Source organism: Hermetia illucens, chromosome 1 (assembly GCF_905115235.1).
Source record: "Hermetia illucens chromosome 1, iHerIll2.2.curated.20191125, whole genome shotgun sequence".
Classification (NCBI taxonomy): domain Eukaryota; kingdom Metazoa; phylum Arthropoda; class Insecta; order Diptera; family Stratiomyidae; genus Hermetia; species Hermetia illucens.
The window spans coordinates 114,098,011-114,104,603 of record NC_051849.1 but is presented as its reverse complement, the minus strand read 5'-3'; positions in this window follow the sequence as shown (position 1 = coordinate 114,104,603).

Sequence of the window (6,593 nt, the reverse complement as noted above, 5' to 3'; positions counted from 1 at the left end):
GACCATCTGATACTATTGTTTTGTTTTGTTTGCTATGTGTTAGATACAGAATTGTAAGAATTTGCAAGTTCAAATGCATTTGCGAAGATTTCACAAAGCTTTTGAAAACATCGGGGGTTTAAATACGATTTGCTTTGGGATAATTGCGGCCGTCTGAATATGGAATAGGCACACTATTTAACTAAATAACTCGGGGGAAATATGTTTCAATAGTGTGTTCAAATCGTTCGAAGAGTGTCCTTCACTCTTTTTTCGAAACATTAGAATATCATTTATCGAAAAATCGAAGAAAGAAAATGTTAGGTATAGTCAGTAGTCTCATGGGCACCTTTCAGCAAAATAACTCTGAGGGAATCCGGACCACCAAGAATGGAAAAGGCGTTAACAAAATGGTTAATTCAATAACAACCAAGAAATTTACAAGTTAGCGGAGATTGTTAACAGTCAAAACAGAAAGGATAACTTCTCGTTGAAAAACAATCTCTACTGCTTCGGCTTTGTGGTCGCCGTTTACCGGTCAACGGTTTTCTTCTTTTGGATAACGCCCAGTGCCATTCTCCTGACAGTGAATGGCGAATGGAATGGATGATACTTCTTTTTTTCCTTACACTCGCCACAGTTTTGGTCACCGCAAAACATAAAAATAAAATTACGATCTTATGATCTTTTGCAACACAACTGTATAATATTTTTCAATAAAAAAGTTGCTGAAGGTTGTTCAATTTATGTACATACTTTAAGATGACATGATGAATGTTGAAAATAGTTTCGTAGTTAGGAGTAATAGGATTTACCCCATAAGTAATAAGTTTTTGTAACCAAACGTCACAGCTTTGGTCCAACTGAACGAAAGTAAGTATCCGGACAGCTGAGTGGTTAGCGCGCAAGGCTGTCGTACGGAAGGTCGCGGCTCAAATCTCACTGGTGGCAGTGGAATTTGTATCGTGATTTGACGTCGGATACCTAGTCGACTCAGCTGTAGAATGAGTACCTGAGTCAAATCAGGGTAATAATCTCGGGCGAGCGCAATGCCTGACCACATTGCCTCCTAGTGTACCGTTACGGTCTTGAATGAAGTGCTCTAACACACTTCAAGGCCCTGATCCAACAAGCATTGTTGCGCCAACGATTATGATTATTATAATGAACCAAAATGTCATCCGTATAACGAAAATGATCACAATGCTTTGCTATCGACAATTGTTATGTAAGGGAAGAATGGAATAGTGGAAGCGTTAAAGAAACTAAAGATAAAGAGTGCGATATGAAACTCGCATTTAGTTTGGGAGGAAGTTGGCCAGAAAACAATGATAGAATACACGGTCTTGTCAAACGTAACGATAATGGTGGGAGGTTTGCAGGTTTCTGCACTTCCAATGCTTCTTCATTGGTGGAACATTGTTCGAGCACAGAGCCTGCCATAAGGTCAGTTGGGTTTCAACTCAACGACACGATTCGAGCAATCAGACCGGCCACTTCGCGTTCGGCCAGTAGATTTAGGAGTTGTCTCCTGAATGTGTGTAACAAGAGGGCGTTGACATTGGTCTCGAAAATGATCACCATCTAATGGCCGCTCACGCTCGCTTGAGTGTTGCGTTCGCCACTTTTCACTGAGTTGAAGAGCTGCAACGCGCCACATTGATCGCTTTTTTTGATCCAGCCGCCGCTCGACATTGCCTCGGGTTTTACGCAAATCGTCGCCCACATTCCGAAGGGGCGTCATAAGGTCTGGTCAGACTACCGAATTATTAAAGCGGTTCGATGAACGGAAGGCTATATTGACCGCTGTGAGTGATAATAAGCGCGACGTCCTCAAACTCCGATATCGAAGCGAAATCCCGAGAAGTTCAGCGTAGTGCACGCCATGATAAGAGAGAATTTGCTATTGCGCTGGTCGGGGAAGCGAAAATGCGGCAGAATGCGATGATTTCAGAAGTCTATAATGCATCACGGAAGAGCTTCAATGTCATCGCAAACCTTTCGACTGTCCTGAGAAGAACATTAACGGTCAACTTTTCATCACGATAACCAGCAGAAATAGCCAGTCACCCTAGCATGCAGATGAGGACTATTCCTCCATGCAGAGGAAAAGAAGAGGCCAGTAAACGCACTCAAATGGAGTAAAGCCGCTGGGCTTGACGGTGTTCCGACAGAATTATGTATAACTGCACCTGCAATTACAGCAGTTTCGCTACTTCCACTCGTACGGAAATCTTAAGAATTCGAAACCTTCCCCAGAGAGTGGAAGAAGGGGATGATAAGATTCCAAATATCCTTAAACAACCTACGTTTCATTTTGGAATAGTGGACTGCGTTTGGATTTTCTTTTCACCTGCTCTTCATCGGTTTCGAGGAAGCTTTCGATAGCTTGAACAGGGAGCGTATCTGACGTGCTCTACGTAGAGGAGGCATCCCGGAAAAACTGAACCTGAAACTATCAGAGCGACATTATGATGGCGCAAAATGCCACATGCTGCATCGGAAGGTTGCATCTTGCCTCAAATAGAATTTCTTCTTATTATCGGTGACGTTCTTCATGTGGCATTGTCCGAAGAGCGTGGAGATAGTCAATGGACAATAATATCTTTCCTCATGGTTTAAATAGTTAGTTAGCCGAAGTCTTAAAATGAAAGATTACTTTAGAATATATTTTTCCATTTTATTGGCTAAAAGTATTTGATAATATATACAAATACGTATTTCGGGGACCAACTCTCCCCTTTTTCAGTGTTTTATCTTCCTTTCCTTCCTTTTCTCAATCGAAGGCTTCGATCAGTTTGCATATTTAGGAGGCGTGGTATCTGCCAATGGTCGATACCGAACTGAATGTTGTCCGATACATTAACAGCGCTAGATCCGCTCTGAGACTGTTCTGTGCTAGCCTTCTTTCTGTGTTGTTATATTAGAGTAGCACATGGAAAGTGACTCCCACGGTCACACAAAAGTTGCAATCCTTCTTCGACTCCTGACTGCTTCATGTTCATCGGAATATGCTGGCCTGAAACTGTTACAAATGAAGAACTTGATTGCTTGCACAGGCTTTGCTCCCAGTACGCCTTGTGTTCGGAAAGCGAAAGTGGCAATGGATAGGTCGCAGACTAAGGGCAATAATTTCATTGCCGACTATACCATGTAGTGGAATCTACTCTCCCAAGATGGCAAACGAGTGGGTGCGCCAAAGGAAATCATGGAGGGAGCTGAAGTACATTTCAGGAAACTGCGAACGATGACGAGTAGTTGTGATTGATGCGTTATAGCTCAACCAGGGATACATGATAATGAAAGATCTAAAAAGACAACAAATGCCACCTTTTCAACAAGAAAATGGTGATTAGGTTCGTTTTGCAGAAGCATCTACTTAGTAGATTCCAGCCTCTAGACACACAAGTGTCTGCATGCACAATTCCAGTCCAAAATGTTGACCGCCGTTTAAAAATAATAGCTGAAAACAGAAGTTAAAACAAACGTGGCTCCTAATAAAGTTCCTGGCTATGACCTTATTACAGGAAAAATAATTACAGAATTGCCTGAAAAGGGCATAATCGAATTATTACAAAACACCAATGCGACTGTTCAGATTAAAATACGTTCTTCGACAATAGAACTCGGCCGCAGATATAATGATCCCTAAACCAAGGAAGGAGCCACTTAGAATCAGATTGTCTCAACCAATATCCCTACTCCTTACTACCGCCAAGTTATTTGAAAAAGGCTCTCCTAAAAATATGTAAATAAATCATTGTGGATCGAAACCTTACAGCCAACAATTTGGTTTCCATAAAAAGCATTCTACAATTCGGCAGGTACACAGGATCGTGAGTTCGACTGCAAATTCAGTGGAAAAACTGCAAGTATGCTCCGACCATTTTTCCCGATATTGCCCAGCGTTGAATGAGAACCTACTGGCAAGGAGATCTTCGTACGCACACCAGCGCCTATTCAGAATGAAATATGAAAGAACATACTCTGAACAGAGAAAAAAGTGCAGGGAATGTACCGCAGGGCAATGTTTTGGTCCCAACACTGTTTCTTTTGTATATCTGAGATATACCTTGCTATGATGAAGCCAGAATAGTGACAAATGCCAACATCACTGCTATTCTTACCGCCGGTAAAAATACTAAGGAAGCAAAAATAAGACGGCAAAGAGCTCCTGACCACATTGTAGACTGGACCAAGGAACGGACAATGAAATTAAAGGAAACCCAACTGATGTGTCGAGAAACTGCAAGCTAAACACTTCGGGTATGAAAGCTTTTGTCTATCTCTTGCCAAACATATTTGAGTGGACATTTGCCCCATTTGTACCTAGCTCTTAATGTTTATGCATTTAGTTTGTCAGACTATTCACTTTAGTGTGGTATTGACATTCCAAGTCTTTGATTGCAATAAATTTTCAACTTTGGCTTTTTATAACTTTGTTCGTAATATTGCGATTTCAACTAAACGTGGTAGAATCATGGTCTGTAGAATAGCCTATATTACTGCAAAACTTGATGATTTTAGAAAAAACTTAAGAAGGGTTTCAAGTCTAATTCAAAGTCAATTTCTAAAAAATATACTAATAATAAACATAGTAGTGATATTATTAATTAAACAGGTATTGGTATAGTGGTATAGAGGGCACTTTGAAGCACAAACACTCTATTTCCAGATTTTTCGATGCAGCTGCTTTTTAAAGAAATTACCATCTTCCAGTCCCCACTTTTCTTCATTTGTTATTAAATGCCAAAAATGTGTACTAACACAAACTTTCCCACACGCCGATTCTCCGTATTGAGGAGTGAATTTAGCAACGTCACGTCGAAATTAACTACTACCTGACTCAATTGCTGTCTGGGCATGATGTCTACAGAAAGTATCTGTTGAATGATTCTCCCTTTTGCCCTGAATATGGTTGAGGACCCGGGGCATGTCACTATTGTCTACGACTTTGCTCAGGAAGGCCCAAAAGCCCTCAGGACATCGTCGTGGAAATGCTGCAGTTGGAGGGAAACTGGTGTGCGGTGAATTCCGCAATCAGAAAGATTCAGGCGGAACTTAGTAAAAGCTGAGCCGGCAAGGAGGGCACGAAAAACGGAAGATTTGGCCGCTTAAAGCGCACGGTCGCTAAAGCATTGCTTGGCTTGCTTGAGAAGATACATTCTCCGAACGAAGGAAGAGTGTCAAATACAGACTGTTGGGGAGAAATTCCCAGCTCACAATCGACAGCAAGTTACTAATTTACAAACAGATCTTAAGTCCATATAGATGCTACGGGATACAGTTCTTATGTTGTGCAAAGAAAAAACAAACTTGAAAGTCAAGTAACCTTTCAAAACAAAGTGCTTAGAAGCATAGTAAACCCTGGTTCATTTCTTGTGAAGATCTACACTTGGAACCTGAGAATACAGATGGTAAGTATAAGGCCTAAGAACATGAGCTGCAGTGCAAGCGACCACTCCGAAATTTATCCCAAGTGCGTCAATTTCAAAAAGGTGATGTCGAGGGGAACCGCTTAAAAACGATGCCCTTTGCACGCATGGAGAGCCCCCCACTTAAACTTCACGTAAATTTATGTCATCCATTGTATGCGAGGCATTTTATATAATAGTTCCCATGGGTCTACCAATTTTTTTTAAAATATTTAACACTGTTTTTGCTTTTCCGTTAGCGTTGTTTATTATATTTGCAAATACCAAATAATTTAATCGCTAGAAACACTACCAGATTACACCAGATTTCGTTTGAATCGTTTTAGCCGTTTGGGAGAAAAGTGTATGGGACACGCAGGTAAATCGATTTTAGTAAGGTTTTATTTTACACAAAGCGACGAAAAGTCGACTCGGCAGTTTTCAAAGTAGCACTTTTCAAATATATTTCAACGCTGCACATTTCGACGCCGGATAATAATTTTTTATTAACTTTTTTTTTTAAATTGCATCTTTTACGTGGACATATTCATGTTGTTTTTACATTTTGACCAGGAACGATATTAATTGCATTTTTTTCAACAATTTTGCAAATTTTTGTTGTTTAAACATAATGAAAAGTAATAAAAACATTCATACATATGAATGTGGTATGTGGAAAATATAGCAATGCAGTAAAAGCTTATGAAGTCTCTTTTTAGTTTCCGGCCCCGCTCGGCTTATCGCGCTCATTCATGAGCGCTCGGTTCATTACTGAATCTCATGCCATCCATAAAGGTCAGTAAAGAACCTTCATTGAAGACACAGATGGCAGCTGCAACCTCAAGAATGACAGGGGTTCCTACTTAAGTGCTTTGGTGACATTTTCTAAATAACTTGGTTAATAATAGTTGGATTTTATTCAAACTTCTCAAAATTGTGTATATATATATATTATTTATGACACTACCGAATTTTGTACTTCTATAATATAAAATATGGTAATATGCTATTATTAACTTTATTTGAGCACATATCGGAATGGGATATATTTTGATCCAATCACTGCAGCGCCATGATTTTTTTCAAATTAGGTTGGATAGATTCTGAGAACGAGGCCTGTTACACTTTTCGGGGCACACATTTTGAGTCCTCACTCCCCTATGTGTCACCCAGTAACAGAAATAAAATCAGTTTCGAAAA